Genomic DNA, 26,435 nt, shown 5'->3' with positions numbered 1-26,435 from the left:
GACACACTAGAAAATCTATGTGGTTAATGAAGTTATTTAGCTATGGAAAATCAGACTAGACTTGCCAACATCTAAGGAGCTGGATGGCCACTTCACATTACCACTGCTTCAGCAGTAAATCCTGCCTGTGTGCTGAGATCACAGTAAAATCTCTGATCACTCCTGAAAGCTTCCTGCTTGTAACCCATGCTTCACCAAGAGCTGACCCAGAAACTTGTGGAACCTTCCAGGACTTATCCTCCGAGTCTTATTATTTCACACTCCTAATTTTGGTGTCTTAGTATTGAACTTGAAGTATTATGTTTTCCTGAGTTACCGAAGGACGATGCACAGGGAGTCCTGCATGAATAGCCAACTGTGTAGCACTGCAGCTGACTTGAGATTTCTCTAAGTGTCTGAAATGAGGATGAGGGCAGTTTGGGGGGCCTGTACATTTAATCTGTGAAATGACTAGAGTGGCTACCAGAATTGTAACACTGCATATGTTTCAGCATTTAGAGTTCTTGACATCTTTAGGGTTTCTGCATTCCATAATAAGCAGACTTCCAACCACAGTCTATTTGTATCCTCCCACAAAAATAAAAAAGTCTTTGTGGCCTATAATTCAAGTGAGACTGACTGGGGGAAGGTCTAAAAGGTGGGGCTGCTAAAGCCAGCTGTTACAACTTCTAAAATAGGAGAGAGGGTGATTACAGGCACTCCTATGAGGAGGTACAAATGGAAGCTTTCTTTGGAACTCCCTGGATGGCTAATGCATTGCAGCTAGCTTAGTCAGAGTGAAGGAGAAGGAGTCGTTCCAGACATGAGCAGTGTGGCATTTGAAAAAGCCGAGATCGCCTCCCTGGGCCTGGATGACAGCACTGGCTCTGTAACAGACATCCTCTAAGACCAGAGATTTGTTGTTTCAAAGAACTAGAAACATCTGCCAGATGATATTCTTCTCTCCCTTCCCCCTTGCACTTATAATGAAGAGCACTGGCTCTCTCATTTTGTCCTAAGGAAGTCTTATAGGACACAAGCATGGTGTGACAAGCATCTGCACTGATTGGCCTATAGGAAGATAGGATGTATTCTTTAAGTGCCTCCCAATTGTATCCAAATCTAGCATAGCATCTGAAACAAGAAATGCACACACATAATGCATGTCATAAATAAAAGGAAGCATACATCTCAAAAGGCAACTAAATTCTAAAACACCCAGATTCCTCATTTATGTAATAAAGGGTTTGGGGCAAGTTTCTTTGGTCTTTTTCAGGGGTAATATCCAGTTGTTGCAAGCATTATGTGGATGCTTGTCACACCATGTAAACAAGTCGCAAAAGAAAGTTAAGAAGCAGGGGTAAACTCTAAGGGCATTGGTTGTCCTGAGGTCACGAGAACTAGGGGAAGTGAATATACGATGCATGCTTAGATGACAGCCGAGGCCTTTCCGCCACCGTTCACCTTGACTCCCGGCCTACAGTCTTTAAAGATGAGTTTGGAAACACTGAAGAGACACACTGAAGCGTCTGCATTTGATGTGAGTGGAAACGGAATGCTCTGGGATGAACGAGTGGCTTGGCAACGGGAAAATCAATCCACTGGTGGAAGGCAAAACTAATCACACAAAGAGTACTGCTGAGGAGCTATCTCCTGGAAGACATGACAGAGGTTCTCACATAGCAGGGCAGGTGGCTATAAGTCCCAGCGTCAAAAGGGACATATTGTAAAAGTCAGAAATCAAAAGTATGGACCAGAGGCTTGGTAAGACCAGATGTGAGCCACAGGCCTAGCAGGGTGCTTTGCATTCTTCACTTGCTGCTGTGATAAAATGTCCTGACAAGAGTCACTGGGGGAGAAGTGGGCTATTTGGCTCACAGTTCATCATTGCTGGAAACCCAAAGTGATAGGATCTTCAAGCAGGTATTCATATAATATCGACAACCAAAAGCAAAGAACAATCCATCACAGACATTCCCTGTCATTAACTTTGAACTAGACAGCTCCTTATAGGCGTGCCTAGAGTCCTGTTTCCTCAGTGTCACATTGAAAACTAATCCTAATCATCACACAGGGTGTGTGACCCCAGGAACCTGCAAGGAAAGTTTGGCGACTTGCAAGTTCAACATGATGTAGTGATGAGGAATTCAATTACAAATGTTGTAGGCTTCAGGATAGGTGGCAGGGCCTGAGGGGAGTGAGCAGAGAAGATGTGAGGCCTAGAGCTTCCAGAGGAAAGAGTGTGGGATACACTGAGCCCCCAGAGCCCAAGTGTGGTGCCATCCATCCTGAAGAGCCCAGGAGGAAGTCAAGCTTGGTTTTAGTGATCTGCTTGGGTGTGAGGTGACAACAGGCTTGCTTGGAAAAAGCAGAAGTGTCCATAGGATGGAAACCACATTTGAGCTAAGATTCCCTGCAAAGAGACACTCTTACTGTCAAAGTCCAGGGCCAAACTGAGGAAACACCATAGCACTTGGCAACAGTGAGGCCAAGAGCCACCATTAAAGTCCATACTGAGAGATTGTGTGAAAAGAGCTTTCTAAAATGCATCTATCTGAGTACATCATTACAGGCTAGATTATCTTAAAGATACGAATTGTGGTTATAAGAGAAACGACAACTACATCTGAAGGGAGACCAGTTTTCTAAACGTGTTTTTCTTACAAACAAGTATCTTCCAAAGTCTACATTAATATAAACTCAGCAAGTAACAGAAGATTATACTGGTGTTTATTTTGTGCCAGACATTATTTTCAGCTCTTCACATTTAATTTCCAAAGTCAAGTCGATGTCCATATGTGTGTTTTCTCTGTAACAGGCATGATTATAAACCAACACTGTCATTATTTGACATATGAGGTTTCTGGTGCATTAAAAACACAAACCCAGGCACTCTGTCTCGCAGTTGATGTTTATAACAGGGAGACCTGGGAGATGTCTGTGGAAAGTGCTTGCTGTGTAAACATGAGCACCTGAGTTTAGATTTGCAGCGCCCATGTAAAACCAGAAGCAGCTAGACACATCCATATTTCTAGTACTCCAGGGGCAGATGGGAGCTGGAGACAGGAGAATCCCTGAGATTCACAGGTCAACTATCCTTGTGTATAGAGACTATCTTACACCAGACAAAGGGTAATAATGAACATCAGGGTTTGTCCTCAGACCTTAACTTGTGAACTATGACACAAGTAGTCCTGAAATGACCCTCCTTCCGATAAAATAAATAAATAAACATCAATGGATAGGAGAAAGTGTTCTCTTTTTAGTGTAAAATTTGTCAGAGGTGTTTTTAATTTTTGCCTATTTACAATGCACTTTAACTTTTAAATCATATTGTTTACATATAATTTATAATTTCATGCCAACTCAGGGTTACTCTTGGCAGGACAGTAGCAATGAATTATGGGAACAGAGAACTACATATCAGTTAAACACCAGATGACTACAAACATTGTGCACAGTTGCATTCCTGAACAAAAGCATTTACTTTGGTGTTCCAATATTGGCTAACGTTTAAGGACTAATTATTATGTGCCAGGCACTCTGATAAGTGACTTTGAATTCACTTCTGCATTTAATTCCTATGATAACACTCTGCACTAAGTAATATCAGCTCAGCCCTTTACAAAGGAAATTCTGGAGTTCAAGAAATCTATGACTCAAGGTACAAAGTCACTCCAGAGCAATAACAGATTCTGGCGGCTGACGTTACAGAGCAATCTTAACCAGAGCCAAGCATGAGCTGTTAAAGCAAAAACATAAGCCATCCATAGTAACACACAATAATAGTAATACATAGTAATAGTAATTCCTATGTGTGCATACATAGCAGGAGTATAGAGCCTTATTTTGTACCTTCAAACAGAAGAAGGATCTTATTTGTAGATTCATAAAATTGAAACTATGGATTTGACTCTTAAAAATCCAGTTAAAATAATAAAATGTCATCTGCATCTATTATGTCCATAGCCCTTTAAGAAAGCACAGTTCCCCCACCAAGTCCTGAAGCTCCTGAAGGGTCACTGGAACACTGTTACCGCATAGGTAACAGCCACTGGAGTATGGCTGACCAAAGCACCAGCATGTTCTCGACTGCACCCTCCTCTGCCCAGCCAGGCTTCCACATGATTCTGACACACACCGAGAAGCAAGGGCTCTTCAAGCTTCCTACTGTCTTGTGACCTGCTCTGGGCTTCCTGTCTCCTTGCTTTCTTCTGCGTGCCACATTTGGCTTTTCATTTCACTTTCTTGATTTGAAACCTACCTTGAACTCATTTTCCTGTCTTTGACCTTGGAATCTCCTTCAAGATAGCACTACTGATACCCAGTAACCTAAGGTAAGAGGATATTTACCTCTATGGCCTAGGATCTTACTTTTTTTTATCATAGCCGAAAAAGTCAGCATTGGTTCCATGAGGTATATTTGGCAATTGATTGCAATATACAATAATGCTGAAGAAATGGAGCCATGAGTATTGGTAATGTTTTTAATCGCAACTTCTACACTATAATATTATTTATGACATTAAATGCAAAGAGAGAATATTGAGTTGGTGAAGTAACAATTAAAGTGGTCAATGATCACTAATTCTATAGATACAAATATTGATGCAGTCTGCAGTTCTGCCATCTCACAAGTGTTCAGTGCAGCAAGTCAGACAATGATGTGATTCATGGTCCCCATAAGAGAGATGAGAGTCAGAAGCTGAAGTCACAAACCTGTATTCTTCAGCTACCTGTCCAAAGTCAAACATAGTCACACAGTCAGGAACTTTTAGATCACAAAGGGATTGTTAATGTAGTGGCATTTCATTTGTATTTTAATAAATAAAGCTTGCCTGAAGATCAGAGAGTGAAACAACCCCATTGGTCAGCCTTACGGACCAGGCAGTAGTGACACACACCTTTAATCTCAGTAGCCACACTGGTTTGTCATAGAAACCAGGCATTTTGTCTCAGTGGTGCACACCTTTAAACCCAGCACTGGAGAGGAATATAAAATGGAAGGAAATAGCTCTCAGGCACAGTCTCATTCTGAGATTTCTGGAGGCAGGGTGGCCATTTCAGACTGAGGTAGAGGTAAGAGCAGCCAGTGACTGGCTGTTTTATTTTTCTGATCTTCAGGATAAACCCTAATTTTTGTCTCTGAGTTTTTACTGATCGTGTTTCATATTAGGCTCCATTTGTGCAAAGACTGTTTTATGATCGTACACCATGTCATTGCCTCACTGCCCAGAATGTATCCAAAAGATTTATAAATATACAGTCTCAGTCCTGCTTCAAAGCAAACGCAGGGATAAAATGAGGGTTCTACATATCCATAGTGGAAGCCTATTACACATTTATAAAAGTGAGAAACATTGCCACTGCTTCCACTATTTACTTTCATTATTATCACTTGTTTTGATTTGAAGGAGGGGGCAGCTCTTATTGCTCAGACTGACCTTCTTACCTTTACCTTCCAAGTTCTGGGAATACAGGTGTTTTCATGCCAAGATTGCCATGATTTATTCAAATTTAAAGCAATTAACTTTTGTAGCATTTTAACAGGGAGTAAACTCAGCAAGGAGAGCTAAAATGATTGGGTGAAAGAATGAACATTTGATAGAGAATGGCTAGAGCTGTCCCCTGCGTCCACCTCCCTTGAGCTCACCCCATCCGCTGGTTCCAGCATCTTTGAGCTCACCCTGTCCCCTGTGTCCACTTCCCTTCAGCTCACCTGGCTGACTCACGGGTCACATGGTATGTGCAGGCTTCCTAAGCTAACAACACATCCACGGTTGGATGAGAGAGGATCTAAGAGTCTTGTTCAGGTAACAGTTTTCTTTCAGGGATCAAAGTTACTAATAATTTGAGTATAGTTAATAGAACATTGAAGTAATTGTGGGATTCTGGGAATAAATCCAGTATTAATAATGAGGTACTTTTTACCCCTAAAACCAGTACTTTTAAACATTCATAGTTGGGAGGTGGTGGCACACGCCTTTAATGCCAGCATTTGGGAGCCAGAGGCAAGATGATCTCTGTGAGTTTGAGGCAGCCTGGTCTACAAGAGCTAGTTGCATGACAGCCAGGAGTATAACACAGAGAAACCCTGTCTCAAAAAGCCAAACAAAAATTCATCAATTTACTTTTTATGTGTCTATGTGTGTACTTATTCATATGTGTGAGTGTGACTCGGCAGCATGTGTGTGAGAGACCCACCTCGGGTGTTGGTCCTTGTCTTCTACTTTGACTTATAAAAGCCCCCTTGTCATTCATAGGTACACACACAGGCCAGATAGCCCAGAAGCTTATGTGGCTCTCCTGTGCCCAACCCCATCTCAAGCTAGGCATGCTGGGATTACAGACACTCACTACAATGCCAACTTTACATGACTTCGACAGACTGAAACTCAGGCCTTCCGACATACACAGCAACACTTAACTCACTGAGCTATGTCTCCAGCTCCCTTAAAAATGATATTAAGTATTGATTGTTGTCATTTCCAGTAATGTCAGAAATTGATGGTTTAAAAAAGCTTGTAAAATACATTATTTAGAAAAATTATTTCTTAAAAATTTAGAAAAGTGTCTGGTAACACAAAATAATGCATTTCTATTTGTACTGAACATGCCATAAAGGAATTAAAATTAATCTTTGAATTTAAAAGCAATGTAGTGTATCTTTTGATCATTTTAAAGCTATGTAAAGACTCCCTTCCAAGCCAACTGAGAACCTAAGATAAAAACTACAATACTCAAAGGCACTTTATACTTTTATTGAAAGTTTGCTGGGAGAGTTAAGAAAATCATACTGCAGAATTTAAATTTCTTATGTCTTATTCAACCTCATAACTTCTGTGTCTTGCCAATTAAGGCATATGGAGCCACTCAGAACAAATCAGTTTAATGGTATGTGAATGGATGGTTGCTAGAGATAATGAGGGACAGATAACACATGATTAAGTAAAAAATAAAATACAATTTAATCAAAAGAACATAAAGCAGACTAAATACTTTCTTTGTAAGGAATTCAATTCCATTGTAAGCCTGGAGAGTTGACATTTGTGTCCACATATTTACTATAAATGCTAGCAGATTAGTCTTGAGAGTGTGCCATGGAAAGAACTGTATTTGCTCTCCCAGCTTTAATATTAATTCTGAAATGTGTACTTCCTATTAAAGACTACTTGCAGTTTCATTTATAACTAGTTGAACAATAACTAGGGCCCAGTCCACTTGGAAAGTCATGGCATGAACAGAACAGGCAGACAAGAGCCTGGTAAAGTGAAAAAGAAAACTGTGCTTTTGTGCTGGAGGTGACTCGTCAGGTTCTTGATTGCTTTCTATTGCAATGTGGTATGAGAAGTAAGGTGATGGACTGACTCTCCACAGACTCTCACTCTGTGCCAGAAACTATTTTTGAGCTCCAAGCTCAGGCCAATAAAACCTCAGCTCTGTGCTTTACAAGAACATTACTTCAGTGTTATTACTCAACCACTTACAGTCTTGTTCAACAAATACAAACATAGTATAAAAAATGTCCTAGCATGAAAGATGGTGCCTGGTAAGACCTGGTGCAGAGTATTGATGCAGATATAAATGTATAAAAGAAACAGGAAATGGGGGGCATAAAATAAAGGAAGGCAAGGGGTCCTTTATTTAAAGATGAAGAGGTAAATTATAGAAGAGTGCCTAAAACACAGGATTGACGAAATTAAACTTATGGCAATAATTTTCTACCACTTAATTTCTAACCTCAAAAGTACAGGGTTGGATTCTCTGAGAAAGAGGATAATTAAAGTTTAACAGTATGAGTTAAAAACAGCAGGGAACACATCCGATGCCTTTGCCCTTCAGTGTTGTTTAGTCACTAAAGCTTGTGGGGCAGTCTTCATGAAGGAACTTTGGTTAGCACCTTGCACATGTGCACAGTGAGACTCCACATTACTATCCACACCTTAATGGATTAATTAAAAATTGTTGCAGGATCAAGACTTCCTGCAAACTGTTTTCATCTCTGTCTGTCTCTGTCTTATTAAGTAATACTATTAAATTTTTCTGTTTATGATTATTTTGGAAGGATTGAATACATACACATGCACATTTGTGCAGTGCACACACATACTCATGCACACAGACATTACACATATGCAAATGTATGCACATGCACACATAGGCACACATACAGAAACACATACGCACACACAAGCTCATAGATCTGTGTGCCAGGGTATAGAATAGATTTTTTATGAAATCATTTTATAAGGGTATGTTTTAGGTGGAATCAATCAGTTGAATAAAGATATATTAGTAACATTTCTCATTACTATGAGCAATACAGTATGAGAATATTATTATAAAGAATAATCACAGCTTAAAGTTTCAGAGAATATACCTCTTGGCGACATGACCCTGAGCAAGAATATGGGGACACAATTATGTGACAGTAGAGAAATGTTTACTTCCCAGCAGGCAGGAAGCACAGAGAGGAAGACAGGAAGGGTCCAGAGACCAGATAGTCTTCAGAAGGTCTGAGTCCCAGTGACATACTGTCCATCACTTAAGGTTCCAGAACATTCTAATGCAATGCCGCCAGTTAGGAACAGGGATTAAATATATGATTCTGGGGAGAACAGTTTACAGAAGCATAGCAAACTCTGGTGTGGGATCGGCCAGTCAGAAAAGATGTTCATGATTACTCCAGTGAGTATTTATGCATATACCATATCTGGCCTAGCTCCAGATCAGCACCCAGTCCTACTCCATCCTTTGTATTACCGATACCTTTTGTCACCCTATGTGAATCTTGCCTGAGAGTTTCCCATGGATACAAAGCCTATGTAAAACTTGGTTAAGGGGAAACCTGAAAAACCATGCAGTAACTCCTGAATCAGGTATTTGCCTTCGGCACTGTATTTTTAGAGCTTCATTCAGGTAGTTTTGAGATATGGAAATCTGCAAATTAAAGTGTAAATATTGGGAAAAATAAAAAAGCTGAATGGCTAAGGGAAAGTGCTTCAGTCTACCAAGGCTGGGGACACCTGCACCTACTAAAACTAACATCATTCTCAAGGTTTCTCTGAGTCTTCATTTCCTGGGCCTGCATGAACAGCACACCCATGGTATCTGCTACATCTTGGTATGTGTCAATTTAGTCATGGTAAGAAGACAGTTGTTCATTTGATTTCAATACAAATATCATTTTAATGTTGCAAAGTATGCATGCATATAACATACTTGGATATTTCACTACCATTTGTAATGTCTCTGTGAATGATGGAACATGGTGGAATACAGATAAATCATAAAAAAATGTAATAAAACTTAAGATGCAGATATACCCAAAGATGTGTCCCTGTTTGCTGGTGAAGAATCAAGTAGCTTATGGGATCACAAAGCTGGGATGTTGCACACAAGTAACTTTACTGTGATTTGTTACTGATGCTCTTCATTCACTGCCCACAGAAGAAAACCAAAGCCAGCAGAAATCAGAAAATGCCTCAGTCACAAAATTCTCAAACTTCTGAGAGACTAAAGTAAATCTCACATTGTGACAATGCTTAGAATCTGCTTGTCAAAAGCTGGTGGATTTTAAGGAGAAGAAATACTTAGTCATTTCTAGCAGCCACGGATGACAAAGTAATGAACGGGAAATGTGGACAAATTCTCCAGCATTAGGTGTTAGCCTTTAAAATAACATTAAGTCCTAAAATGTTCACTAAAAAAAATCAAGACGACTCATTATTTAGGGGATCCATACTTCCTTAAAGCTCTGAATCAATACTGGAGGGCATAGATGGCTTTGAAGACCTCGGAGTCTCCATATGAGGCCTTGCATTTGGACTCATACTGTTACAAATGAATGTATCCAGTTATCATTTTACTAGTATATTATACAGCTTAGACTTATCAATAAATGATCCTCTGAGACTGCCATGGAACCCAGGCTATGAAAAGCCAGAGAATGCAACAAGGTTCTCTTTTTCTTCTTAGATTGACAGGAAACAAATGGTGATTCTGTTCACTCTTAGAATCTCAGGTGTAAACGTAGCTGTAATTGAAGTTGATCTAGGAAAAAGAACAACTTGAAAACTGAGGGGCTACAGGTAACCACTGAGGACTTTGCAGCGGAAGGCGGCACAGCGCCTCTGCACTGGAGGACAGGCAAGCAGCAGAGAACACCTGCGCTCATGAGAAATACATGAATTTAACGTTCTCCTTAAACAAAACATTACATTCCAAAGCATGCTTTTTAGCAAGTATGTCTTTACACTAGACTTAAAAACTATACTCTGAATAAAACAGAGATCTCATAAGTGTGAATCTGACTAAATTTCAAACTACCTAGGGGTTAGTATACCATAACTCTCCAGAACGGAACACTACACCAAATTGCAATATCACATGAAAAATTTGCATGGTTGTTTAATTTAGATATTCAACTGTTTCTATTTTTAATTTTGTCTAAAAATAGAGTCACACAGCATCCTTTGATGTATATAAAGAGTTTATATGGAAACGCCACATTGAATACCAGCTGGGTTTTTCTCCTGATTTCATATTTGTGCTACAGTGTCCAAAACCTCAGGAGAAACATGTTTTCTTTTGATTTATCAGTTTTCAAAGAGAAGTAAGCTCTCAGGAGTAACTTTTTGTGTGAGTCTTACTGGGATTTTGCACTACAATATTTATCATTTTGACAATGCTGTTTGACGTATAGGAAAAAGGACTGTGTGAGCAAAAAGGCCTTCCCTGGTCTGCCCTAAGACTGCACAGGGGTGGGATGGACACCCTAACTCTGTGACGAGGAACAGTGTGAGTCCAAATGCAAGTCCTCACATGGAGACTCCGGGGTCTTCAAAGCCATCTATGCCCTCCAGTATTGATTCAGAGCTTTAAGGAAGTATGGGTCCCCTAAATAATGAGTCATCTTGATTTTTTTAGTGAACATTTTAGGACTTAATGTTACTTTAAAGGCTAACACCTAATGCTGGAGAATTAACAAACAGACCCAAGAGTTAAAGTGTGTCCTTGGCAAGAGCTGCAACAGAGCTTATTATTGGGAATGCAATAAAAAATCAAAATGTGGAAAAGGGAAAATCGAGGTTCAGCTACGAATGGAAGGTTCATCCAGGCTCTCAAGCTGACTGCTTCAACTCTGCAAGTCAATTTCTTCTGGGTGTTTGGGAATTCCAGATTTAATAATGCTACTTTTGTTTGCTTTCTGAGCCAAGGCACCCCAGCCACCTCTGTGTGATGCTGTACAACCTCTGGAGTTGATGGCATTTTGCTGTCTGCTCTGTCTCTATCTGCTCTTTACATTGGTTTGCTATATACTTAATAAATTACCCTATGTGAAAATGAAAGCATGGCTATTGTGGTTCACTCTCTACACCATAGCAAACATGACCACAGAAGAGAGCTTCTGCTCTACTGAAACAGAACCATATGTTCAATTACCTAATAATCTTGTTCCTTAATCCAAGCTGGCAAGGACTGAGGACAAAGATAACAGTGACTTAAAGTATAAGGGTGGTGAGTTTGTCACATACAAAGTAAGAGGTGTCTTTAGTTTGGGTGAATGCAGAGCTCTCTGCAGCAGTCATGAGTTATTTGGCATGTCTGTTGTTCCCTCCTGGAGTAGTCTATGCGGTATTAATAGGATAACCTGCTTTGGGAGCATTATTAGCAGGTTTTTTTTCTGCTGTAACAAAAGACACAACCTGATAAGAAACAATTGAAAGAAGAAAGTTTTCTCCTGGCTCAAGGAAATATGTTCCATCTGGGTAAAAATGGCATGGCCATAGCAGAGCAGGAGGATGGTTGGCTGGCCACATTACATTTACAGACTGGAAGGGGGTGTGATCAACCCCACGTTGAATTATCTTTATCCTTTTTGTTCAGATCAGGATCCCAGTCCAGAGAATGACGTGGACCACACAGTGCAGATCTTCCCACCTCAGTGAAGTTACCCTATACAGTCCTCCAGAGACTATGCCAAAGGCTTGTCTTCTAGACAGTCTAGATCCCATGAAACCAACAGTGCTAACCATCACAGCATGCCACAACTACAAAGGAATCTTAGTTCCCGGAAGAAGTTCTATGAAGAAGTCTTTACTCATTTCTTCGATATTCCAAAATCTCTGTGCAAGAGTGAGATATTTTTGTTCCCTTTAATGTTGTATGTTGAAATCATAAGCTATATGCTGATCTTACAAGGGAGCACAGTCATCTGAGAGATACTTAGGTCAAAAGAGTGGAATCCTCATGGACAAATTAGTGACTCTATGAAGGAACACCTAAAGATACCCTTAGCATTTTCTACCAACTTAGGGCATGATAACAAGGTGCCATCAGTAACTCAGGAAATGGCCCTCATCAGGTATCAGACCTGCTGGTACCCTGAGCTTAGACTCCCTAGTTTCTAAAACTATGGGGAAATAAATGAAATGTCTGTTTTTTTCATAAGCTGTCTTGTTATTTTGTTATAGCAATACAAAAAAACTAAAGTGCACACTGCTTAATTATAACTTGGATTTTTCTCTTGTGTATTTCATCATTCAGTTTATAGAAATAAATACTAGAAATTAGTTATTTTTGTAAGTGGAGTCTTAGCCCACTTGAATGTCAGTCTTTTTCTCTTACCTTCTAACCAACCTGTCTTAGGGTTTCTATTGCTGTGAAGACACACCATGACAACAACAGCTCTTATAAAGAAAAAAAAAAAACATTTAATTGGAGTGGTTTAGATTTTCACAAGTTTAGTCCATTGTCATCACAGTGGTACATGGTGGAATACAGGCAGACATGGTGTGGATTGAGCATATAAGATCTCAAAGCCTGCCTCTACAATGACAAACTTCCTCCAAAGCCACATCCACTTCAACAAAAGTCACACCTCCTAAGAATGCCACTCTCTTTGGGGGTCATTTTCTCTCAAATGGACCACATCTACTCCCTGGCACCCAAAAGCTTGTAGCTTTATCATAATGCAAAAATGCATTCAGTCCAACTTCAAAAGTCCCCCAAGTCTATAACAGTCTCAAACTTATTTAAAAATCTAAAGTTCGAAGTCTCCTCTGAGATTCATGCAGTATCTTAGCTGTAATCCCCTGGAAAATAAAGATCAAACTGCATATGACATACTCCCAACATATAGTGACAGAGGATATTCATTACCGTTCCAAAATTTTGGGAAGAGACATGGTGAGGAAATACTGGACCAAAAACCAGCTGGGCAAACTCTGCATCTCCATACCTGATGTCAAAACACTCTTCAAACCTCCGACTCCTCTCAGCTTTGCTGACTACAAACACTTCTTTCTCTGGGTTTGGTTACACAGTCAGCAGCTCTCCTTCGCAGGTGACTTTGGCATTCCCAACACTTTGGGGTGCCCACGACAAACTAGGTTTCACCTTCACAGCTTCACACAATGACCTCTCTGGACCTCCATTCAGGGACACCCCTGACACATGACTGGCCTCAGTGGATTTCCATAGACATGGAGGCAAATTCTATCATTTGTTTCTTCTATCATTAGCTCCAGAACCATGTGGCTTAAGCTGCTAAGTTCTGCTACTTATTGTACCTGAACCATGGTCTCCTTGTTCTATTTCATCTTCACCAACTTTATGGTTTTTCGTGGTTTTTTCATTGACTACACTTGGCAGTCCTGAAACTGGATCTCTAGTCCAGGATGACCTCAGACTCAGAAATCTGTCAGCCTCTGTCTTTTGAGAGCTGGCACTGAAAGTTTGCACCGCTATATCTGGCTTTACTCTTCTCTTTAATTCCTTTCACAATTTGAAAACTTAGCTGGATGGGGTGTGGCCCTGAAGTCAGCACTCCGTCTATTCCATTTCTTACTCCGTTCTTCTTCTTAAACACAGTATTTAACTCCACTTCACTTTCTGGTGCTCCTTTTCTCCTCAAATTTCCTTTCTCGGTTTGCTTCATTAGAGTTAAAAGTAGTCACCACACAATAGTGTCTATACTAGGTTGTTTTGAGATTTCCTCTGCCAAGGGAATTAAACCAAACCTCTTCCCTTTAGCCTCAGAAAAACTTTTCTGACAAGGACAAAAGCAGCCAAGTCACTTTCTTCACCAAAATATCATAAGAATGGCCTGTAGGCAACATAGTAAAATTCTTCTCCTCTGAAATCTCTTTAACCAGTCGCTCACAGTTTAAGTCACTATTAGCACCACTGCTTTCCATGTTCCTACTAGTATAGTATAGTATAGTATAGTATAGTATAGTATAGTATAGTATAGTATAGCCTAGTGAGTAGCACTTGAGAGTATTTCGCTGCTTTTGTAACCCAAACTCCTGAAGTCTTTATTCCTTCAGACAACAGCATGGCCAGACCTATCACAGCAATGCCCCAGTCCCTGGTACCAACTTCTATCTTTTTTTTTTGTTTCCAGTTTATTTATTTTTTATTAAAAATTGCCATCTCCTCCCCTCCTCCTCCCCCTTCACTCCCCTTCCCTCCACCTATACCCCCACTCCCTCCCTCTCCAGGCCAAAGAGCCATCAGGGTTCTCTACACTATGTTGAGTCCGAGGGAGTTGGGAGGACCTTGGACCCAACTTCTATCTTAGTTATGGTCTCTACTACAGTGAAAAGACACCATGACCAGAATTACTCTTATAAAGAAAACATCATTTCATTGGATTTGGCTTACATTTTCAGAACTTTAGTCCACAATCCTCATGGTGGGACATCGTGACATGCAGGCAGAAATAATGGGACATGGTTGACACGCAGGCAGACAAGGGGCTCGAGAAGTAATCCAATGTCCCACATCTTGACTTGCAGGTAACAAGACGTGGTCTGAGAAACTGGGTGTGGCTTGAGATATATGAGACATCAAAACCCACATGCACAGTGACACACTTCCTCCAACAAGGCCATACCACCTAATACTGCCATGCCTTTAGTGACCATTTTTTTCAAATGACCTCAAAACACGTCACCAAAGGTCCTTTTAATTAATAAATTACATGAACCCCACACACTCACATATGGAAATGTTCCATAATCAACAATTAAAATGCAAAAATATTGTTCTTTTCCTCTACTAGGGGAATTGTTAGTGTGTGGCATGCCTTGTACAGACTCATACTGGGGATGCTGCTCATGTTTTGTATTATTATAAGGGCTTGAGATGGAGCTCAGTAGTAGACATGTACCAAGCATGCACAAGTCTCTGAGCCAGTCTCTAGCGCTGCAAACCAAACGAAAGCAGAGTGAAACAAAAGCAAAAGGAACTTTACTGCATATACCAAGGTGATAACTTTTGTAAGAGCTGGATCTCAAAATACCTATTATAGACTGACAGAATGTCGGTGTCCACTGCTATATTACAGACCAGTTCATGGCTACTGCTCTCACACACACTGTACTGAAGAAAATAGGCTAGTCATGACTCCCTTAGTTGAACAAGATCATTGCTGTTTTGAAACTTGATTTATACACTTCAGTTAAATTCATGTAGGGTTCTGCACACTGCGATGTCTCTGAGAGTACTGTCCAGCTTGATTTGTCCTGCTTGTTGTGAATAGTACCGGGCTGTTCTGCCACCCTGCTATTCAGCCAACCATGGCAATACCACTCATGTCTGTTTTCCTAGCCTTTACTCATTCCATCTGCCATAGTATGTGGTGATGAATAGTTGTAAATGTCAACATTCCATTACGAGAATCACTGAGGAAGGGTCTTAATTGGAGAATTGTCTTAATCATGTTGGCTTTGTGCATGACTGTGGAGTTGTCTCAACTGTTAATTGACCTAGCCTACTGTCCCTAGGCTAGACCATGAATGTGTGAGTGAAGAGAGCTGGCTAAGCAAGCAAGCAGGTAGCATGTGTGCATTCATTAATCTTCAGTTTTGACTGTGGATGTGATGAGACTGTCTAATTGAGTGTCAGCTTCACAGAAGTGAAGCTCGATTTGAGCCCAAATAACCTCTTCCTGCCTCATGTTGCTTTTTGTTAGGATATTTTATGACAACCACAGAAGTGAGAATCGGACATATGTTCCTCTCTATTTACTTCTCATGTCTCTATTGTGGTCTGCCGTGATAACACTAGCGTGGTCTGCCATGATAATGCTAGCATGGTCTGCTATGATAACTCTAGTGTGGTCTGCTGTGATAATGCTTCTTCCAGTTTTGTGCATCTCATCGTGTCTCTGTCTCAGATAATCAAATCATCCCAGTACTCCTATATATTTTTTTGCTTGTTTGTTTTTCAAGACAGGGTTTCTCTGTATATTCCTGGCTGTCCTGGAAATTACTTTGTAGATGAGGCTGACCTCGAACTCACTAAACTCCCCTTCCCTCTGCCTCACACATGCTAAGATTAAAGGCATGCACCACTGCCACCTGGCTTTTACTCCTCCTTGTTTTACTGCCCAGTGTTAGTGATGCTGACTAGTTAGTGTTTTTTCTCTGCTAGGTGGCATTTTCCTCTACAAAGGCCAGGAAGGATTCCTGCATTTGCCTGTTCTTCTACCACAAAGGTCTGTACCATCCATGTCCTTCCCTGCATCAGGACTGTCAATCTCACGCTCTCTAACTCTCAACAGTTTGCCCACCTTCACTTTGGTGGGCATCATTTTTCATGTTCATTGTAACCTTTTCTGTCCCTTAAATATACTTGCATTCTGTCTGGGGAGGGTATAGTTTTCAGCTGTTTTCCAGAAGAACATGTACATGGTCAGATTATGTTTACTTGATTCCACACCCAGCATCTGATGCAGACTTGATGAGATAAATTCGACTTTGAGTCTCAAGTGAATAACATGGTGCCTGGCACAGGTGAGGTCAGCACGACACGACCTGGCCAATAAATGATTCAATACTGATTACATTTTTCCTTATAGTCATCAAATTCTACCACACTATTAAATTTAACTGAATTAATGATTTAGTTAAATTTTGAAAAGTTTGATAATACAAATTACAGTGAAAGAGATATGAAAGACATAAATACTCACAAAACATAAAGCTGGAAAAAATCATAAATACTATACCCTGAATAAAAATGTTAATGTTGGTCTGCAGTGATGACTCCCAGCCTCGCCATTACTGTCTTTTCACCCAAGGCCTCTGCTTCCATGTAAACTGTGCACAAGATTGGTCAAACAGGGCTCCACCACAGCTAGTGTTCAGTGAAGGGACGTTGTTGTTCTTGATATGGGAAAAAATCAATGATGAAGCTACAAAAGGAAAGAACAGTATGGAAGATCTGTGCTTTGGACTATAATGTCTGCATGGTCTCTGCGGGCCTCCCTGCTGATGCAAGGATAGTCATCAACAGGGCCTGGGTTGAGTACCAGAGTCACTGGCTGACTGGGTAGAATGCAGTCACTGTAGACATCGCCAGCTACATTGCCAGTCTAAAGCAGTGCTATACTCAAAGCAATGGACAGAGGCCATCTGACATCTCTGCCCTCATTGTGGGTTTTGACTTGGATGGCACCTCCAGACTCTATCAGACTGACCCGCTGGGCACACACTGTGCTTGGAAGGCCAATGCCATCGTCTAGGCACCAAGACTTGGTCTGGGCACCAAGTCAGTGCGTGAGTTTCTAGAGAAGAATTACACTGATGATCTGATCATCAAAGCAGTGATCAAGGCACTTCTTGAAGGGATCCAGTCAGGGGGCCAAAACATTTAACTTGCTGTCATGAGGTAGGATCATCCCTAAAAAGTCTAAATCCTGAAGAAATAGAGATGTTGCTGAAATCAAAGAAGATCAAGAAGAATATGAAAGGGGGAAACAGAAGAGAGCATTTTGATCAAATGAGCATTGGCTGCAGCGGGTTCAACTTCGGTGTTGTGGGCCTGTGTCAACTTATCCCAGAGCTCAGTAAATATCTACACTTATTAGCTAAAAAATATGCCCAAAATTATGGCATTCATCCTGATATAGTATGGTAAAGAACATTGTGTAAAAATGTTTGCCCTGAGTATGGAGAAGAAATAAATGTCTGGGTACTTGTCACATTAGCTAGCACTGTTTGAGAAGAAAAAAAAATAGGTATGCACATAATCTACATGAAGAAATGTGTGTGTTCTTTTCTAACTTTGTATTGATTATGATTTCACATCATGTATCTTAATCCCGCTCCTCTCCTTGTCCCCTCACCTCAGTCTTCCGCCCTTACAATCCCCACCCTCAAAATCTCCACATTTAAAAGTATAACCAAAAAACATCTAACAAACAAAACATCTCAGTGTGGAAGCTGTAGTGTGGCCCAGTGAGTCACACAGTATACCCGCTCATTGTGGGAGGTGGGAAATGTGGCCTTGGAGACATGAGCGCTGAAAAGCTGGCTCTGTCTCACACTGCTGCATCAATCAGAAGAGCTGGGAGCTGCACCTTGCTTACCAAAACAGTATAGTTAGCCCTGGTGGTGGAGTGCAGGTGAGCCCAGGCCCAAGCATGTTAGAGTAGAAGAACAACTCCCCCCCCACCATCCCCGCTGAAAATAGCCAAGGCAATGCTGGAGAGCTCTCCCTTGTGGTGAAGATTAGGGAAAACTGGTAGGCTGACCAACCCAGCTACCACCCAGGCCCACAACCACAGCTATAAATTAGCCCACTCCCACTCCCATGAGGTGCTGGAGTAAGAAATGTGTTTGAATGGAGTTTGCTCCACTGCATTTGTCATTGGTAAAAAATATTCTGTAACCTAGGTGCCGTTTTTTTTTTTTTTTTTCTTTATTTGCAAAGTAATGACAATATAAACTTCTGTACGGCTGTGATAAACACCCTGGAAACGTGCGCATGTTTTTCACCAAATACAAAGCAGCACAGAAATGTCATTAAGCTGAGCAAATAACACAGAAGAGTGACCACCAGCTGAGCCCTGGGAGACAGAGGGTGAAGAGGCTCTTAGGACAGTTTAGCTACAGCAGGCACAAGAGCAGATGCTTTGGGCTGCAGAGATGTAGCTCTACAATCTAATGCTTGAACTTCTCTTGACATTGTTCCTAGACATAGTAGGCTGGAGAGCTAGTTCATTAGCTTTATTCTAGCAAGTTTAAGATAACTGAGGCAGTCCAAAGGACACATTGAATATACAATCCATATAGTGTCACCAAATTCTCTCCATTTAGTGTTTTCTAATGTATTATGGGTGATTTATTGGTAGTTTCTGAATGAATTGAAAATATTTTGGCTTCCAAAATGGCTTAGTGGGTAAGGGCACCCGCCTTCTGACCTGATGAGTTGAGTTGAATTCCCAGGACCCATGTGGTAGAAAAAGAATAGACTCCTGTAGGTTTTCCTCTGACCTTCTTAGGTGTGGTGTGGTGTGAGTGTGTACATGCACACATGCACATACAGGTAAGTAAGAATGTAACAAAAGGAGGCATATTTTAAAAGTTTTAGTCTAAGAAGAATGAGAAAATACATAGAGAAGCACAAGTATTAATCACAGTAGCTATTTTAACTTGTTACACTTTGAACAGATACTTACACACTTGAAGAAACAAATGTTTTAAGAACCTGTGGAAATAGGCAATGGGGTATGTATGCTAAAATTTAAATTTACAAAAATGATTTTATACTAAGAATACTAGGCTGAGGAAATGGTTACAATCAGCATTTTTCATGTTTTTTTATAGAACTGCCACATATTATATCTCTTCCACCACCATGAGATTCCCTCCATAAACTCCTAAAACTAAGGAAATAGTTTTAAAAACACAGGAATGTCAATAAAAGGATATCAAGTTCATTATATCTTAAATTCATTCTGGGTACTTACATGATTTATCAGTTGTGGGGAACACACTGAAATCCTGGGTTATGAACCCTGTTTTCCCACATACTCTAGGGCTTATCTGCATTGTATTAAGAACATACGGCCAAGTTGAAATCAAGATGAACTTCCTAAACAACTTCTTGCAACAGAAACATCTTAACACACCAAGAAAGCATTTTGAGTTGTAATTAATCTAGACATGAGTAAAGTTTTTTTTCCTTATCTGCAGACTAAAAATAAAAGGTCAGACAATGGCACCCACCCATCTACACATCTGGACTGCGGTTTCCTCAGGAATGCAAGCAATGAAGTGATTCTTCTCAGTCTGACTCACTAGCAAGGATTCGTTACTAAAATATCTTTAACAATATTATTTTGGAAGACTAAGGGCCTGGGGGTGAATTCCTGAGAACATCCAGTGGTAAATTACATTGTGTTCCATTTCACCTCTCTGTATTTTAAAAATCCTTTTATGTCTTTGTGATGTCCCATGTAGGGTCATTGTTTCAGTCTTTTGCCCTGATGATGCTGGTGGTGAGAACATGGCTTGATTGTGGTAAGAAAATTCAGGGAAAGGTCTAAGTCTGAGCCAAGCTTTAGGGTTCTCCAGTGTTCTCATTTAAATCTCTTGAGCGTTCATGAGTGTCATGGACAGGACATTCTACTGAGCAGGGTCAGAGTACATGTACAGAGTAGGTCTAGATTTAGCTTGAAGAAAGGAGCAAGCCCCATCCAAGCTATACTAGCTTGATCAAACACACTAACACCAGATTTGAAAAAGAATACATTATTTCTAGTTAAAGCTGCTGAGTTTTCAGATGGCTGTTATATAACTCAATATGCTAACAGCTAATTAAGATACACAATAACAATATATTTCAAAATTTAAGACAGAGAGGGCTGTTGAAATGGATAATATTGGGAAAAAAATACACTTTGATCACAGGCATATTAAAAATGCTGATGTGCCTGGTGGTGGTGGCGCACGCCTTTAATCCTAGCACTTGGGAGGCAGACGCAGGTGGATCTCTGTGAGTTCGAGGCCAACCTGGTCTACAAGAGCTAGTTCCAGGACAGGCTCCAAAGATACAGAGAAACCCTGTCTCAAACCCCCCCAAAATAAAATAAAATAAAATAAAAGTGCTGATGACTGTGAGACCTGTGAATGGCATATTCAAGCAAGTATTAAACCTCCTAGTTTCACAAGTACTGAAACCCTCTTCAGTGCTCCAATATATAGAAATGCCTATTCTTCTTGACTTTCTACCCTGGTTGGTTTAACAAGCAACAAAATCAGAAAGTAACACACAAAGACATGCTTTATTAATGAATGAAGAATGTTTCAAAGTAGGATAAAACAGAAGACTTTAATTATTTACTACACAGTAGGAATGTGATATAATACAGAATGTATGTAGACTAAAATATACTGAATATATTCACCTTGTTTCATTAAAATAGCTGTACAAAGGCAAGTACAGAGTTTCTTTTTGCAGTGTGGATTCAGTTGATCACCTACTTTTGTGTGTTTTAAAATTCTAACTTAATGGGCTCCCTCAAAATATTGTTAAAGATTAGTAGTTGACTGAACTCCTTTTGGAAGACTACTACATTAATTTACACAGTGTGAATAGATTGGGCAAACAGAACTGCTTCTAGAAGAATGCTTTCATGATTATTGTTTAGAACTACCACATTACCATAGCCTATACTTTTTGTGCCACTCGCAAGGCACAGATTTTTATCCCTCTATTTTTTTAATGTCTGCTTCCAAAACATGTGGTTCCAACCATGTGATAAGAAAAGAACAAGCTGACCTTAAAACTTACAAAAATAAGTGATGTTATTTTTTTGCCTTAGTTCCTGTGACATCCATGTTAAGCCAAAATTTAGCAAATATGTCTAACGCTAACAAATATTTACATTTAGGCATATATACAAATACACACTAGAATGTGTAGTCTACTTTGGGTGCTATTAAATTTTCCTGGATTTCACTGGGTAATGGCTATATAAAGGGTAAAGATTTTTAGTTTATTTTCTTGGAGGCTTGTTGGTGTATATTTTCAGATAGCCAAGAAATAAAAAAATATGGGACAACTTTTGCCCAAAGAAATAGAACACATTAACACAAACTTTTGACTTGGCAACCACAGTCAAATTCTGCAGGAACTAATGTAATAAAAGTTATAGTCATTTCGGGTGTGTGTAGGCTCTCTAGGGTGGAATGCCCCACTTTTTGAAGCTTTGTATATAATTAAAATTATGATGCAGATACAACCTGAAGTATTTTCTGGAAAAAGGTATAGTCAAGTAACCCAGAACTCTTGTTAAGTAAGAACTGCAGGTGAGCAGAGCGCTGCAATCCCATCTGACCTGCAGGTGAGCAGAGTGCTGCAATCCCATCTGACCTGCAGGTGAGCAGAGCGCTGCAATCCCATGTGACCTGCAGGTGAGCAGGAGTGCTGCAATCCCATCTGACCTGCAGGTGAGCAGAGTGCTGCAATCCCATCTGACCTGCAGGTGAGCAGAGCACTGCAATCCCATGTGACCTGCAGGTGAGCGGGAGTGCTGCAATCCCATCTGACCTGCAGGTGAGCAGAGTGCTGCAATCCCATCTGACCTGCAGGTGAGCAGAGCGCTGCAATCCCATGTGACCTGCAGGTGAGCGGGAGTGCTGCAATCCCATCTGACCTGCAGGTGAGCAGGAGTGCTGCAATCCCATCTGACCTGCAGGTGAGCAGAGCGCTGCAATCCCATCTGACCTGCAGGTGAGCAGAGCGCTGCAATCCCATCTGACCTGCAGGTGAGCAGAGCGCTGCAATCCCATCTGACCTGCAGGTGAGCAGGAGTGCTGCAATCCCATCTGACCTGCAGGTGAGCAGAGTGCTGCAATCCCATGTGACCTGCAGGTGAGCAGGAGTGCTGCAATCCCATCTGACCTGCAGGTGAGCAGGAGTGCTGCAATCCCATCTGATCTGCAGGTGAGCAGAGTGCTGCAATCCCATGTGACCTGCAGGTGAGCAGAGCGCTGCAATCCCATGTGACCTGCAGGTGAGCAGAGCGCTGCAATCCCATCTGACCTGCAGGTGAGCAGGAGAGCTGCAATCCCATCTGGCCTGCAGGTGAGCAGGAGTGCTGCAATCCCATCTGACCTGCAGGTGAGCAGGAGTGCTGCAATCCCATCTGACCTGCAGGTGAGCAGGAGTGCTGCAATCCCATCTGACCTGCAGGTGAGCAGAGCGCTGCAATCCCATCTGACCTGCAGGTGAGCAGGAGAGCTGCAATCCCATCTGGCCTGCAGGTGAGCAGAGCGCTGCAATCCCATCTGACCTGCAGGTGAGCAGGAGAGCTGCAATCCCATCTGGCCTGCAGGTGAGCAGGAGTGCTGCAATCCCATCTGACCTGCAGGTGAGCAGGAGAGCTGCAATCCCATCTGGCCTGCAGGTGAGCAGGAGAGCTGCAATCCCATCTGGCCTGCAGGTGAGCGGGAGTGCTGCAATCCCACTATCAGTGACCCCTGCCTCTGTGTGTGCTCTGAGATTCATGGCTCTTGCTCACTGAAGCTCCTTGTGACTCTTGACTTCAGAGTTTCAGCATCTTTTTTGCAATTTGGGCTTTTTCCTGTTCATTCATTTACCAAAGGCAGAGTCACAGCACCATCGTCAAACACTCCTACTGGGAGGCATTAAGAAAGTGTTGATTTCGAGCATTAACAATTATAACAAGAGGTCTTTCTCTAGTATATAAAAGCACGATATTGATCCATTTTGATAAACTGCAACATTTCTCTGATTGTCCAGACCTAATATTCCATAAAACAATCTTGTGATAAGGAGCACATCATGGAGCCATAACGTAAACATGCTGTGGAGACACAGAGGTCAGCACTTCTAAGAATGAAATCTTATTTTAATCACGAACTTTCACATGGAGTTTTACAGGCTGGCAGAAAGACTATGCATTTTATATGCATCACTGGAATTATTTTATGAATAGTTAGCAAGTTCCTTGTAAGTTTAAAAGTCAAATAATCTCTAATGTTAATCGTATTTTACTGTATGAGTTCAGCAAAGTTAAAAAATAGCATAAAACTTGGAAATGACTAATGTTGATCATAAACATTTCTTCAAAGTACCCTTGCTTTAGACAAGTACCTATAAACTTTAACAAATGTATGTCACATGTATAACATGTGTGTTGCATGTATAACATTAATCAGACTCCCATGGTAAGAGATCGCCTGATCGAGGACAGGGCCCTCTCTGCAATCTACAGCATTAATATCTCTTTAAAAATGCAGTTTGGCCTGGGCAGTGGTGGCACACACCTTTAATACCAGCACTCGGGAGGCAGAGGCAGGCAGATCTCTGAGTTGGAGGCCAGCCTGATCTACAAGAGCTAGTTCCAGGATAGGCTCCAAAAGCTACAGAGAAACCCTGTCTTGAAAAACAAAACAAAACAAAGCAACGCAGTTTGGCATTTAGTGTGAAAATGAGGTTTCTATCTCTTTTAGTAGAAAACTAGGATCAAATAGGTCATTAATATCCTTGAACGTGCGCTTCAATAATGTATTTCAACACATATGATATGAAGAAAACTGAAAGATTCTAATTCAGTTATCATGATTTTGTTGACATTGCAAATGTAGCACAAATGATCAGAGAATAGGAATTTTCTACAAAGAACCACAGTGGGTTGATATTCAAATTGCATGCAAATAACTTCTGCTGAACTGAGTGTCTCTAATGTTTGCTAATATTGTCAAAACAATGAGGCACACACTGCAACCTCTGTCGAAAACGTGCATACAAATTACCCATTTGCACACATAAGTGTCAAATCTGTTCAGTCTCCACAGAAGACCTGATTTTAAGATGCTATGTGTAGAATACAGAACATGTTCTTACTCAGTTATGCTGTCAAATTAACACAGTATCATAAGTGACATGAGCCCTTGAATCAATACCTCAAGGATTTCTTGACCATCAGCAAGATATGAACACTATCATTCTTTAAAATACAAAAAAGTTACACACTTGAGGGCGTGCTCTCTCAGCCCCTGTTCCCTTATTGAGGAGCCAATGGCGGTTGCTAGCTAATGGGGGAGGAAGGATCCTTCTTTTATAAATGTGTGGTGTTTGGTACTTTTTCCATGCTCTAGTGGATGCCTGAACAGATATTGGCAGCACTAACCGGACTTAGTGGGTTAAGAAAGACTAAGAGAGACTGCCTGATGCCTTTGATTGTGTAAGAGAATTACTAAATAAGCATGCAAAATTCTCAGACCTGTTGTTAGGGCACTTTTGACTCGGAAGCGGTCAATCCAGAGCAGAAATGGAGAGCAGGGCCATGGAATATGTACTATCAATCCAAGGGACACAACTACACACCCTCATGACACCCTGGTCTAAGCATGGATATTTTGATTGATGATGTGAGATCCCAATCCACTGCTTTTTTTACATGAATAATTCAAAGTGCTAGAAGATAGTATTTTAGGAAAAATCAACACAATGGATCAAATATGTGACTCCACCTGCCACGCCAAATTCAGTCATAGCACGTGTCTCCTCAAAAGTAGTGTTCATCTTGGACATGTGGACAGACCATTCTTTGAGAGGACCAAGATCAGAATAACGGCTAATAGCTTCCATTAGGAAACTTCAAAGGATAGAGAAACCAAGACACAAATATTCTAGAGATAGGAATATGTCTGACACAGGGATTCATGTGGATTTGGGGCAATGTATGAGGCAGAAAGCAGTGCTGCTCCCAAAGCATAAACATCACAAAGCCGCAGAATTTCCATTCCCTGATACTGCCTTTCTCAGGAACAGACAGCATCCAGCCACCGAGGAGCAGAAGAGAAGTTGTCTATGTCTGTCTCCCCATTTCTCTCTTTCCTGGGAGACCTGTCCACATCTCCTGACTGCTGATGGTCCCTGTAGTCTGTCCAGGGGCTCTCAGAAGCTTTGGGGAGGCTAAGGCCTGCAGAGCTCAGCCCCATGGCCTTTGCCCCTTGACTGGGATCCTGCCATAGCAGCTTCTATATCTTCCTCTGGCAGTGACTGCTGTTCTATACTCTCAACAGCTCTCTGCTAAACAGACCAAAGTCCAGACCCAGACCATTTGGAAAGGAGATTGCTTCCATCATTATTGTTTTATGTGACAGGATAACAAAGCTTGAAGAGGTATTGCTAGGTCTACAGGCCTGCAGGTAAGTAGGGAAGAACCCAAGAATTTAGTGTCAACTCTTCTGATGTAAGGGCTTTGCATGTCTTTTGTTTGTATCTCTGCTCCAACTCCAGGGTTTGTGCCAAGATGTACAAGGAGTTTTTCTTCACAACTATAATCGGTACAGAACATTATTATTTCAAGGGACATAGTACCATGCCTTTTTGCATGAGGTAATATTTTTACAGTTTGTGTTTTATAGACTTATTTTGGATAAAAAAGTAGATCAAGTCAATATTTTCAAAGAAAAAATATTAAGGATTTTGTTGTAAGGTGTGATATTTAGATCTGTTACATTAAAGTATGAAGTATATTATACTCCAGTATTGGATATTTTTCACCTAGTATGTTGTTATTTATTGTAGATTTTAAAAGTCCTTCCATAAGAAAACTCATCTTCCCTATAATTCTAACAAGGAAGGCAGAGCCTGGCCACTAATTCTGAAGACATTTGTTC

General features: G+C 40.9%; 1 protein-coding gene across 2 annotated transcripts in view; it reads right to left on the bottom strand.

Moving 5' to 3' along the window:
- Pdgfd (platelet derived growth factor D) overlaps positions 1-26,435 on the bottom strand; it is a 199,283-nt gene that overhangs the window by 85,033 nt on the left and 87,815 nt on the right. The gene's annotated exons all lie outside the window — the stretch shown is intronic.

Source organism: Arvicola amphibius, chromosome 3 (genome assembly GCF_903992535.2).
Source record: "Arvicola amphibius chromosome 3, mArvAmp1.2, whole genome shotgun sequence".
Classification (NCBI taxonomy): Eukaryota; Metazoa; Chordata; class Mammalia; order Rodentia; family Cricetidae; genus Arvicola; species Arvicola amphibius.
Note: the sequence above shows the minus strand (reverse complement) of the source record. Positions and strands in the feature narration are given on the sequence as shown.